The sequence below is a fragment of the Cydia pomonella genome, chromosome 17 (genome assembly GCF_033807575.1).
Source record: "Cydia pomonella isolate Wapato2018A chromosome 17, ilCydPomo1, whole genome shotgun sequence".
NCBI lineage: Eukaryota > Metazoa > Arthropoda > Insecta > Lepidoptera > Tortricidae > Cydia > Cydia pomonella.
In genome coordinates, this window is record NC_084719.1 from 899,196 (window position 1) to 913,402 (window position 14,207).

A 14,207-nucleotide genomic window follows, 5' to 3' on the forward strand; every position below is an offset into this window, starting at 1 on the left:
GCGGCCCGGGGCGGGCCGGACGCGTAACAAGGTATGCTCGCGCGTCTTGGCTATATACTTTTGCTGTAATTTGTTTACCTAAATTAAGATTTATTTTTGTTGACTCGTAGGAAAAATATTGTATGCAACGTTGTATAAGTAGGTCAAAAAATTCTCGTGGCGTATTCCTTTACAATGTTCGCCTACGCCTTCGGCTCCGGCTCACATTGTAACTCACGCCACTCGCCTTTTTTGACCCTTCTTATACAACTGTTGCATAAAATACTATTTTACTTCTGTCGATTTCTAACAGGCTATTCAATATAAATAATCAAATTACAGTCATAATTCGACTCTTTATAAAGAATTATCGGGCTGAAATGCCTTTGCGTAAGCTAAATATAATTCATAAGCAACGTAGATATTATCCATGAGTACCAGTGTAGACTTTATGGGTACCCAGTAAATCGTTGAGGTCCTTTGAGATGAACATAATAGTTTATTAGCATCTACTACGGATGAAAGGTACGGCCTTATGAAATATGATTACACCGTCAATTAAACAGACCCTTTTTAACGAAGGTCAAACATTATTTCTGTAAATAATATTATTTACTCATAATAGACCTTTGACAAAATACGAGTACGTCACTCGTGTTCTTAATTCAAATTCAATTAAAGCTTGTAGTTATGTCTGTCAAGCAAAGTCTGTCAGTAGCAATGTAAAGCAAACTGAAGTATGGCAACACTCACAGAGAAGTATTGCGCTAAGAAAAGCAGCAATGTACATCGAACCGAAACATATTTTTTTCCGCTGAGCGCGCTCTTCGTACGTCAACTAAAATTGCCGCTCGCGGTTTATTGAAGCATTTGGAAATTGTTATATTATGAGAGGGACAATTTAAACTGGATTAAAAACGATGTCAATCAATATGATAAACGAGATCAAAAAATACCTATTTGCAAACGGACTATGCTGGAGAAAATAATGTTTGAATCAAGTCATTGCTTCCGCAGGTAGCTGGATTTTAATATATTATCAGATTTCTCGGTTGGAATTCAATATTAAAGATATATCACGATAAAATGCAATACAAATGCTCCTTTATGCAACCTTCGAAAGCTAATTAGACATATTTAGGTAGGTACAATCGAAAAATATATCAATAGATTGAATTAAAATAAAGGTTTGTATGCTTAGTAAAAGGTGGACGCAAAAGGCGAGCGCTCGCATTCTTAACCTTTGGTATGCTTAGGAGCAGATCTGCTACATAATTATATATTCAACTTAAACATGAAGATGTCATAGCTAAATAAATGTAAAGGTTAAGGCATTTGCACTTGAGTACTTTTTACTAAACGAGCTGTTAGTAGGTACCTATACTACTGAATTTCACTAGAATAAAACAATCCATTGTTTTATATAGGTAAATATTAAAACCTAGGTAAGTAACCCCTGAGCCATCACTGGCAGCGGTAGCCCTGGTAGGGTATCACTGTAACTATTCTTGTCACAATTGCAGGGCTTATTAAATATCAAATATCTGGACTATTTACATCATTTTGATATGGTTTTATTCTGTTTTAGCAAACTTAGAAGACAAATAGGGAGCAAAGAGAACATGAGCACCACGGTAGAAAGCTGTTTTTAACATCAGTTCAGAAACTGAAGAAGCCCAAAGAAAATAATTATGCCACTTGTTAATTGTGAATTAGTGTATTTCTCTTGAACAATGTCACATTCACATACCAGTGTAATTTTGAAATGGTTTTACAATATATTTATATAAATATACAGATTAAAAATAAATAAAACACAACTGCAGATATTTTGGTGTTCATTTAATTTCAAGGCAATTAAGATACGGGTCACTTTAGCTTACTTACACTTAATTCAGGCCATTCATTGAAAAAATATCATTAAGTTACCAATGTTACTGGTCCACTCCAACCAAGCATCAGAATACTTTGTACCTAGTCACTTATTGCATCTTAAGCATAAAACAGATCTGTTTGAAAATTTGTAATTTCAAGTTTAAAGTTTTCATTCCAAGTTTCAAAATGTATTCTTATAGTAGTAGTTACACATAAAACTTAGTCTAAAGCAATTTGCCTAATTTATAGTACAGAGATATTCCAATATCTCTGAGACCACTCTTACATGCTAGCTTGGTAAGGTTTTGCTCACACTACTGTTTTTATACAGGTATATGTATTGGCTAGATCATATTTTATATGTAGATATTTAAAAAAGTCATTTAGATATCAGGAGAATGCTGTTAAGAAATTTTATTAACTTTCACATTAGTCTATTCAAGACTTGTCAGGAACTGACACAATTTCAGGTACTCAAAATATTAATCAAAGATACCTTGACAATGGAAACTTAACAACTTCCACTCATGTGAGTAATATGGAGTTATATTGTTTCTGGATAAAAGAAGGTATGATTTAAATGTTAAAATATTTTTCTAAAATTATGCACACTGAATAAATTATTTTAATTTATTGAACAAACAGGTAAAGCGACTTAAAACTTCTTTTAAATAGGTACATACCGACTTCAGAAAGTATAAACTAGGATTTTCCATAGGTATACATGTGCAATAGCTGAGTGCATGAAACAAATCAGCCTAAATAATATATTTTCGTGATGATTAACAAACGGACAACTTTTACAATAATAATCTAAACTATTGTCCCAATTTTTTTAGTTTTTTTAATTAACAAGTTTATTTTTCGTCTTGTTTGCGTTGTACACGTATGTACGTAAACCGCCGTAGGTAAGTTTTGTATGAAGAGAAACTTTTACGAACGCCTTATATTGGGCGAGTTTTAATCCTGCAACAAACATATGGAAGTATTAGGTTGATGTTGCGAAAGAAAGTAGGTATAATCAAGGTTCTTAAACGTCTTAAGATTGTTTAAAAAAGTTACCTTTGAAAATATTTGAGGACTTCGTCTGTTGATATTGGGAACAATCGAATCAGTTGCGGTTTCGAGGGCACAATTCGTGGTCTTATTGGATATATTTAGGCATACGTTTTATCTTTATTTAAGCCTTTTAACCCTGAAACAGAAAAAACTGCATATTATCTTAAAAATTCTCCGGGATCTTGAAGTAATTATCATAACCTCAAAATTTTCTAATGGTTAAGATCAACGAGCATGATTTTACTTACATTGTAGGCATCTTGACTTTGCTTATGGTCATGCACAATATTATTTAATATATTGATATTTATTTTAATGCTGGGAGCAGAAATTTCTCTTGAATTAGCACCGATTCGGAATGTAAACAAACAAGATGGACGATCCACATTCTACAGATAAAACACAGATTACACGCGATTTTGGAATTATTCGAACACAGTGTTGCTAGCCCGCGATTTTTCAAATTTGCCGCGTTTTTCTACTGACAAGATTTGCTTGACCAACTATATCTAAGCAACCTTGTCCATTCAATATTATCTTTAAATACATTTCAAGTCCCAGTCGGTTTGTGTTTTTCTCTCACTCTCACTGAGCGCAAGCGTGAACGAGACGGATGTGCGTGCTCGGGACCGTAATGTTTTAAACATTTAATTTGTTGTAAGTTTAAAAAAAGAGTACCTGGGCGACCCTGGGATGGGTTATAACTATTTATTGTAATATGGTGGTCTATAGGTAATAATCTTAACTACATTTTTTTACTAAATTAAACTTGTCTAAAACAATAAAAATTATATAGGTATAAACTTGAACAAATAAAAAAAAAACAAAAGTTAATCACCGGGCGAGATTCGAACCCGTAACACTCGTTTAGCAGTCCGCGTCTTACTTAACCCGCTGGACCAGACGGACAGTGGCCGGTAACACGAAATTAGCGACCATATTCTGCGTCGAAAGAAAAACGCATGAAAACAGGAAAACACGCGTTTTCCCAAACATAAGACTAATCTAGATAGATTGTATACCCCCAAAAACCCCCATATACCAAATTTCAGCGAAATCGTTAGAGCCGTTTCCGAGATCACAGAAATATATATATTTATATATATATACAAGAATTGCTCGCTTAAAGGTATAAGATAAAGTAATCGCTGAGTTCCCTTAAAAATAAAATTGCGCATTATTATGATTTAGGAGCAGTTTTCATATTTCTAGCTTTTGTCATGAATATGCTAGTTGTTTTTTTAATGATGGTATCAGTCGATCAGATTTGCTTTGAGGATCAAATGTCTGTATGGGACCCATTACGTTAAAGCAATACAAAAGTCAGTCTGACAATCGCACTACTGACTGATCGTGACGTCACGATGTAACGTCACTTTTTTTTTTTTTTTTTTTTTTTTTTTTTAATTTATTTATAAAAGAGAAATTACATCGGCTATGATCGCTTATCTGCCAAACTGCATAGCAGTTTGTTGGCAGAAAACTTATTCTACCCTCCAACATTGTTAAGTAAGTTATTGCTTACTTGATTTATAGCTATATTTATAGTGCGAGTGCGATTTCTTACAAACAATTGTAATAGCTTTAGACAGGCAGACTAGATAAACATTAAGCTAACATAAACATTAGTAGCAATAACAGACTATCTAACTAGGTTTGTTTACCTATTTAGTCAGTCTGTTACTGCATTGTCATGGGAACAGTAGGTATAGGTGCTCCATTTTATTTCAACCAGATACTGGAAAACAACAAACACACGGAGTGAAGCTAAACAAAGTGTGTGGGATAATGAAGCTATCAGGGTGCAGCATCCCACTGCCCCCGAGTGTATTAATATTAGCGCTATACTACCTATACATAATTATACATTTTACGGTAACACGTGCAAGGTATTAACTTCCTTTTACATAAATACATAAAGCAATCGGTTGGCCTATTAATCATGTGACCCGTTCCAGTCCAAGCATTAATGCTTTTTTTAATCGTTTTTTTATACACAACCTTTGATACGTTTTGACAGGATCTTAACTGCTCTGGTAATTTATTTAAAATCATGGGCACTAAATATTTTCGAGTACGTTTTCCATAGTAGTTACAGACTTTCGGTATAAACAACCTACGTAGGTTTATTTCCTTGGTGACGCTTCTTGTTTGTATTTTATGGTCTATCGGTTTTTTATAATCATTACGCTGATACTGTTCCAGAGCTATAAGCAAGGACCGTTTTTCATGCACTGGTAATATGTTGCAAATCGGAAAAAGTTTGTCATAGTTACTTCTATTGGCCTGTTTTGTTTTTTTATCTACTAAATATTTTAAAAACCTAATTTGTATTGCTTTTATTCGATCTAGGTATGAGGGAAAAGTGCGGCCGTAGCTACTTAGACCGTAGGATATAATCGAGTCTACAAGTGCGTGATACAACATGTATAGTGTGGCTCTGTTTACTACACTTCGCAAGTGATAAAATTTTCCGAGCACAGATTTGAGTTTATCACATACGTTATTAACATGTGCCGCCCATGACATGTCGCAGTCGACTGTTACCCCGAGGTACTTAAAGCTATTCACGAAGACGATTTCACTACATCTGCAGTCTCGCCCCCCCTTGTGCAAGCAGTCGTAGTCATGCCCAACTATACTTAAATTCGCCTGCAGGGGTTTATTATATGGTGAGCGTATATGCATACATTTTGTCTTATTGAGGTTTATGATAATGCCATTATCGTGTGCCCATTTGATTACGTTGTCCAGGTCATTTTGAACTTTTTCCATTGCAACCGCTATGTCTTTGTCTGCGTACAGCATGCACGTATCGTCTGCATACATATAAATCTTACAATCGCGTACCACATTACATAGACTATTTACGTGCATGATGTAGCCGACAGGACCATAGACCGAGCCAGTGGGCACGCCGTAGCGCACGGCGGCGCACTCGCCGGCGTGACCGCGCACCACCGTGCGCAGCGCGCGCGCCGCCACTTATTTTTGTAGGTGAAATATTGCGTTTATTTTTAATAAAATGTAACGAATCGAATGGTACCATATTTTTTATCCGTAACGGATTATCTAAAAAGGCAATAGGATTTTTTTTAAACTCCGCTTCCTTGAACTCACGGCATCTTAAAGCCCTAAAGAGCTAATAATATTTTGGATCGGGCTCATTATAGGCGAAATAAGTACGAAATCCCAATTCGGAACAAAAATGTATGTAAATTTCCATTGGATTACAAAAATCTGAAATGTTTTGGTAACTCTGAGGAAGATTTTGTAGAACATACAGTAAAATTGCGCTTATATTGTATAGAATATATACACCAAATTTTATTGTAACGTTCCAAAAAAATAAAAGTCGACCCAAATATTTAAGTAACCTTGTTCATTCAATAAATTCTGCGGCGGTGTCATGGTTTCATTTTTATAACTTATCATGTCATGCGTCACTTTCGCACGTACATATTTGTTAGAACGTGACAGGCATGGTGACGGATGATAAAAGATCGACCATCTTAGCCCTACTGAAGTACAATTGCCCTAAAGCTAACATGCCAAATAAGTTTTAGTTATTCGAACGGTTTCCAATATGATATGATACTGATCTGTCAGTGTCAAAAGTGACATTTTCTGTTGAATATTGAGATAATGCGGATCCATTTTTATCCGAGTGAACTGCATCGTGGATATTTATCGGCCATTCGTCTTCATAAAGATGTTCCTAAACCTTGACGTTGCGTTAGCGGAATTATCGACAATATCGATGGAGCCATAATACCCAAAGATTGATTGATTGAGATAATGCGCAATTCAGCAGGTCCTCTTGTCAAATATCTGTTAGATATCAGGCTGATATCCAATACTATCTAACATTAAAGTGACATTGATTGCCCGAATCGCAGCTACTGCTGTTATCAAAAGCTTTTATCCATTTTATATTGGAAAAAAAAAAGCGCTGGTGGCCTAGCGGTAAGAGCGTGCGACTTGCAATCCGGAGGTCGCGGGTTCGAACCCCGGCTCGTACCAATGAGTTTTTCGGAACTTATGTACGAAATATCATTTGATATTTGCCAGTCGCTTCTCGGTGAAGGAAAACATCGTGAGGAAACCGGACTAATGCCAACAAAGCCTAGTTTACCCTCTGGGTTGGAAGGTCAGATGGCAGTCGCTTTCGTAAAAACTAGTGCCTACGCCAAATTTTGGGATTAGTTGTCAAGCGGACCCCAGGCTCCCATGAGCCGTGGCAAAATGCCGGGACAACGCGAGGAAGAAGAAGAAGAAGATTGGAATTTGAGTTCCATGTTAGATCAGAATCACATTATGCTGTTGGAATTGGACTGTAAATATAATACCAATAAATAATCCTGAGAACCTAATGTAAACCTTTGAATACGAGGATGCGATCAAACGAGGAAATAATGGTCGGCAGCAGACTAGGTTCTTAGATCCACGCATAAAAAGGGTCGGTTTGACGAGCCATCAAATCGGTGGCTAGAAGATAAGAGATAGCGGAATAACTTTGTGATATTCCGTTTTGAAATATTGAAAACTTTATTCTTACAAATCTGGACTTTTTGCGTTCATTCTACTCAGAATCATTAGCATTCTCCAACCTACCATTAAAATAAATGTCCCAAAATGTCCGTTCCATTACGTCACGATATAGTGTACAAAGCATTTTTGGGTCATTTTTTTATCACCAAGATTGAATATGCTAGTTTGCTAGTGATTCTGAGTTGAAAGAACCCAAAAACACCAAGATCTGCGAGAATCAGGTCTGCAATATTTTTTTAAGAAAAAGCTCTTTTACGTCAACCATGGTAACCCTATAAGATATTGGAAGGCAAAAATACCAGTAACTTTTTCATGGTCATCATATTTTTGTAATTTTTAGGGTTCCGTAGCCAAATGGCAAAAAACGGAACCCTTATGGATTCGTCATGTCTGTCTGTCTGTCCGTCCGTGTGTCACAGCCACTTTTCTCCGAAACTATAAGAACTATACTGTTGACACTTGCTGGTAAGTAGATGTATTCTGTGAACCGCATTAAGATATTGACACAAAAATAGAAAAAAAAAAAAACATTTTTTTCTAAACTGAATAGTTTGCGCGAGAGACACTTCCAAAGTGGTAAAATGTGTATTCCCCCTGAACTGTAACTTCTAAAATAACAGAATGATAAAACTAAAAAAAAATATATGATGTACATTACCACGCAAACTTCCACCGAAAATTGGTTTGAACGAGATCTAGTAAGTAGTTTTTTAAAACGTCATAAATGGTACGGAACCCTTCATGGGTGAGTCCGACTCGCACTTGGCCGCTTTTCTTATTCAGAATGAAGCAGACTTTGAACTGGGACTAGAATTGTAAATTACTTAAAATTTGGTCTTTTAAAGGGTTAAATGAAATATTATGATAGAGACAACATACGACTGTCGTGAAAAAGCAACAACGGACCTACAAATTCATACTTATATTTCCTCTTTATTGGAAGGTAAAATGGCAGATGCTGGATGAGGCCAATTTTTTAGGGTACTCTATCGTCGCAAGTTTTATTCACGCGGTGCATCATATTTTGTTCCCTTCTAATTTCTTGGCCTTACGCCCCCTATTTTTTTATACTACGTCGGTGGCAAACAAGCATACGGCCCGCCTGATGGTAAGCAGTCTCCGTAGCCTATGTAAGCCTGCAACTCCAGAGGAGTTACATGCGTGTTGCCGACCCTAAACCCGCCCCCCTCGTTGAGCTCTAGCAACCTTACTCACCGACAGGAACACAACACTATGAATAGGGTCTAGTGTTATTTGGCTGCTGTTTTCTGATTCTGTGTATTAATAGACAGAAGACTGCAATAAGACCTGCTTTACTGTACGGCGCTGAATGTTGGGCTGTCAAACAAAGTCATGAACAGAAAATTCATGTAAATGAAATGAAAATGTTGAGATGGTCGGGGGGTGTTACTAGACTAGATAAAATTAGAAACGAACATGTAAGAGGTAGTTTCAAGGTAGCCCCAATACCTGAAAAAATAACAGAAAGTCGGCGAATGGTACGGACACGTTATGCGAAGAGAAGATGACAATGTGGTTCGTAAGGCGCTGGAATTTCCTGAAATAAAACGCGGTAGAGGGCGCCCGCCCGGCACCTGGTGGACAAATATGACCCAAACAATAAAGCATGCCAAGCTAGACATAAAGACAATCCAGGACAGAAGTGCCTGGCGTAAATTAATTAGGAGAGCCGACCCCACTTAAAGTGGGAAAAGGAAAAGAAGAAGAAGAGGACGCCCCCTATATGAATAGTACCTAGATGTCGTAACATACAGCGTACAGCGTACGACGTCAACGGACCAATGACTCACTTTTGGTAAAGTTTTAAGAAAAAAGCTAAAGGAAGAAGATCCCAATATAAAACGATTCGACTTTATGACATGACAGATTATTTTACGCCAACCGGTCATCAAAATACCTTCTTCAAACCGTTCGCCTCATGTGACTTGCCGCTGTCAGAACGTTTACTGAATAATTCAGAGGATAACCCATGCCCGATATTTTAGGCCGTATTCTAGTCAAGACCCTTTAAAGTTCGCATCACGCATAAAAATATGAACTTGTTGTATTTATTGAGGGAAAACTAAAGAATAATGATCTGTACGGCCAGTCGGCCATTTCCCTGTAAACGGAGATATATTATGGTCAAAAGTTTTGTTTGAAATGAAATGGTTAAAAAAATGTCGTAGTTATTTTTAGGATCACAATACGGCTGCGATAAATTTTATTAGTAATTTTCAGGCATTTCTCAAGGGCTTGTATTGATTCTAATCCTAAGTTTTTGAATTTCTCTCGATAGAAAAAAAAATGAATATAGGTCTAAATTATGCAACAATCATTGATATAAAATGTAGTACGTACTAGACACGCAATCGAAAATAAATTGTGTCCGCCATTTTCGGCGTTTGACGTCTGTCACTAAGCTTAAGAATAATAGCTAGTCAGAAGCGAAACTGTTATGACAACTTTTCATTTTCTGCCTAAATACGTACTGTAAAGAATCTAGATAAATTTTATTTATTTCCATTAACCCTTTACGGCCGGGAAAAATATTTTGCAAAGATTCATAAAAAATGCATGTGAACCGTTTTTAATTGTTATAAAATACGCGTATAAAATGTTTTAAAAAATCCTAGTGTCCTTTATCATAAAAAAAATCGCGTGCACGAAAGTGACGTTCAGGAACTATCTGGAAATGCACAAACGTGCAAATTCATTGAGTTTTGTAAAATAATATGACTAAAACGCAACATTTTACAGAACAATGCATGTGTATGCTGCACATACATAGCATATGAAGTAATCAGTATTCAATTTAGCATAATTATCACAATTTTCTTTAAGAATCAACATCTTAACGATTAAAGAATGATTAAAAACAATAATCAACAATTGTAAAGTACTCTCAATTCAACTACATCTAAAGGAAAAGCTTGAAAAAAATATTTTGACGTGTAACGAACACGTTGCATTTAATACAACGAGTAATAGCCCTGCTGAAGCAGTCTGAAGCAGTCTGAAATTGGCGGGCTCTTGGAGATTTGGTATCGTCAAATTGAAGCATCATCTGAAACATCACTCAGACGCCTCAGATATGCTTCACTACGTCGTTTTCTTGGTGGTTTAACCAACATTTCTAAGATTATGAAGCGAAAATCGAGTAAATCCAGTATTTCGCACCTAGGACGGCCTATGGCATCACAATCAAGCGAATATCCATAAAATGAATACTGATTCATTCACATGTAAAAAGAAAGAAAGAATTTAGTTTCAGTGTCCATCTCCTTGTTTAAAAAAAGGTCTCCCATGGGTTTATTAGTTCATAACTTTTTCTGAAGCTGTAACATACACGTATGACCGAATCTTTATCTCTCATCTCTTGACAACCTTAATGCTGATCGTTCCCGAGCAGTTAGACAGTAGGAAAACATATTTGTTGTCTTTCCTCCGAACTAGTGACACTGGGTCTGTCACCATCAGCAGATCTTTAGGTACATCTCATCGTATTCGTCGTTGATTCTTTGATTTCGTTTTCAATTCATTCAAAAAGCGAATAAGGGAATTCTTCGAGGTCATCGTATAATTCCTCAACATGTGATATACTCATTACTCGTATCATTATTGCACAAAATTTCAAGGAATTTTTTGCCTCTTAATGGACGCTTAAAAAAAACACAAATCTAACATTACAAAACGAAAAGTATTATAAAACTTTCAAACATATGACTATTTCTTTTGATTTGATTTTCTGCGCAGAAGCCGGATAGACAAAAACTTGCAAATAGTTATGACCATCGATTTACGGGCTACGGCCGAACCCACAAATTCGTGCACTTCTTTTTTACGAGCATGTAGTTTCCCCTTAATAACTTATTGTTACTCTAATTTGTGATAAATAAACACACATAACTCTTTTACTGTAATAATTAAGTATTAAATAACAAGTTTGATACCAAAATTATACAAAATTAAGAACTTACGTGTGCCACTGCTCCCATCAAAAAATGCCACCATCTTCAAAGCAGTCTCGCGACGGACTGATCCTACTGACCTGCGGTATTTAGTACTGAAACGTGTCGCTAATGTCTGCAGATTCGATCGGAATAGGTCTGAGCTCGAAAAGACAATTTACTTGCGGGCAGGATTTTTTAAAAGTAATTTGCAGAATTATATCGAACCGGTCGTAAAGGGCTAACGTGTAATGATTTTTGTTTCTTTTATGACACTGCCGATATTAAAATACTAGAACTTAAAATATTAAAAGACTATTTTAACCTTTTGTGTTTGACTCGTACTCGTAGCAATTTTGATCAAATGGGGCTTATAACATAATGTATTCTTTAAATATAATAAAAACACTTCAAAAAGTTACAAGACAACAACTATTTTATCATTTTTGTGTATATATTATATAAACAATATGGTAGATTATCATTAGTACCTCCTGTTACATCTGCAAAATGTAATCTATGCGCCAAAGAAAATGGCGTACCACCGCGAGTGTTTAAAGTGACGTTTCAAAATAATCTAAATAAGCTTAAAACAAAACATTTTTCGCAGTGGATTGTTATTATATTGCTTATATTATGTTGCTAAATATTATTAAATTACATTTTCATAACGCATAAAGGCATTTTCAATTTTTTTTTTCGTTACATGTGTGTCATCTCGCCAGTAGTCAGAGACGTACTAAACGCAATGAAGTGCCGGCATTTCAATGAGGTGTGGAATCATTTTGTTGGAGATGCCGACTCTAGTATATCAATGGCTACAATACAAAATATTCAAATTTAAAAACATGATATCCTCGCTCCCGGGCACGAATTCCGTCTCACTCATGTTTACGTTCAGTGTGAGAAGAAGAACACGAACATACTGCACTCAAGGATATTGACGGTGACATCACCCGTTCATCTCTATTTGATATTTTGCTGGGACCTCAGCGACTACAACATGAAGGATTTATTATGGATATTATAATCTGTCAGTGTCAAAAGTGACTTTTTGGTTTTGAAGAAATGTTAATGAGCATACATTGAACTATTATACATACATATAGAACCGGCACAGAGAACCAGTATTTTGCGCCATGAGTTGTTGTTTTGACAACAAACTATAGAAGCGGAGCGTGAATCTCGCGACTTAAACGCATAAGCGCCATGAATTTTACAGCGCTTACGACGTTTCGGTCGCGTGGCATAGGTTGCGTTTGCTACAATATCTTAGTTTCGTATGGCTTCTCTATAGTAATAATAAATCCATGAGATCATATAACATAACAAATCCAGATCAAAATCATAACCTGTTATTCCAATCAGTATAATAAACCTCCAGTCAAGTGGAACTGGAAATAATAAGGAAATTAAGAGGAAATCTGTTTACAGTATTTATGAAAATCATTTCCAATTGAGGTCAGTCGGGGCAAAAGCGTCGCTATTTTTTAATCTTTTTTGCTCTCCTGTAACCCTGTAAGTTATGAAATATTTAAGTAGTGTATGGAATTTCTCTGATCTGTACTTTCTACAACTCACAAAATATTTACAATCTTTGAAAATGCGTCTTTAATTTGTAGACACATTAAACCAAACCTAATTATCATATATTGTAATAAAATTAAAATATTACATAGAGCGATTTTCTTTTTACTTTATTCTATTAAAAGCTTATTATACAGTATATGTAACTATTTATATGTTAATGAAATGGCCTTTATATTCATCCCATTAATCAGAGGGTTTATTTTACCTTTTATTTTACGAGGGCGTAAACTTCTTTCATCGGTGATAAATCAGTAACCGTGAAAAGAACTTATTTCATCGAAGATTTATGTGTACACATAAGTAGCAATAGAAACTGTTGTTAGATTTTTAGAATAAATGTGTGAGATTGTGTTATAAAATTCGTCCTTCACGCTCAGTAAGGACGTATTTTTTTTTTATATTATGGCTATGATATCAATATGATACAATGGAAAACGGGTAAATTACAACTACAGCGTAGTCACATGCGCATTTCCGAATCTTTAAAAACCTATATGGTCAACCGGAATAATGCAACTATGGGGTTAATGCGTCTATTTCGGCCAGAACGCCCTCTATTACTTTTTATTCTCCAAGTAGGTCTAGGCTTCAGATAGGCCTTTATCAGAGCCTGATTGTAGCTTGATATAGATGACGGGATTTTTCTCACGTTGTTTAAAAACATAACTCAAATAGACGCAATAATCACATACTACCCGTACGAATTAACTGTGTACCTCGTGCTAAGTAGTAGCTAGTAATAACAACAGGAGATTTAAACCGTATTTAGACGATTAAAACGAGACGCTCAACGGCAACAAAGATGCTATCACTACTGAGCGCTTGCGGCGAATGCGGAGCGCCGCGCGGGGCAGCGGGAGAGGGGTCGCATTCCAGCGGAGTGCACGGTTAATTCGTACGGGTAGTAGTTGAGACCCCGCTAGCTAGAAAATTGTACCATTCGATTCCTTACATTTTATTAAGAAATTAATTGTACTGCAACTATATACATAAACGCAATATTTCAAGGTCAAAATTAGCAATTTACTTGATTTTCCATTCATTTAGGACAGACTAATGTAATGAGACGTCACATTACATTATCATTTTGTTAGAGGCGTTTCAATCGTCGAGTGCGAGCGTCAGACTTTAACTCTCATTTCTGACCTTTGTGTTGCTTACATGCCATGAGTCTTATACCTATAGACATTTGATCCTCAGGAA

At 35.9% G+C, this 14,207-nt stretch overlaps 2 long non-coding RNA genes across 2 annotated transcripts; one reads left to right on the top strand and one right to left on the bottom strand.

Moving 5' to 3' along the window:
* Positions 1 to 726: 726 nt before the first annotated feature.
* LOC133527235 (uncharacterized) lies at positions 727 to 1,808 on the top strand. The gene is made up of 2 exons (XR_009800843.1): positions 727 to 996; positions 1,568 to 1,808. It is a non-coding gene; the product is annotated as an uncharacterized LOC133527235 (long non-coding RNA).
* LOC133527234 (uncharacterized) lies at positions 1,805 to 3,413 on the bottom strand. The gene is made up of 3 exons (XR_009800842.1): positions 3,162 to 3,413; positions 2,917 to 3,049; positions 1,805 to 2,820 (listed from the first exon to the last, which is right to left on the bottom strand). It is a non-coding gene; the product is annotated as an uncharacterized LOC133527234 (long non-coding RNA).
* Between the last annotated feature and the right edge of the window lie 10,794 nt (positions 3,414 to 14,207).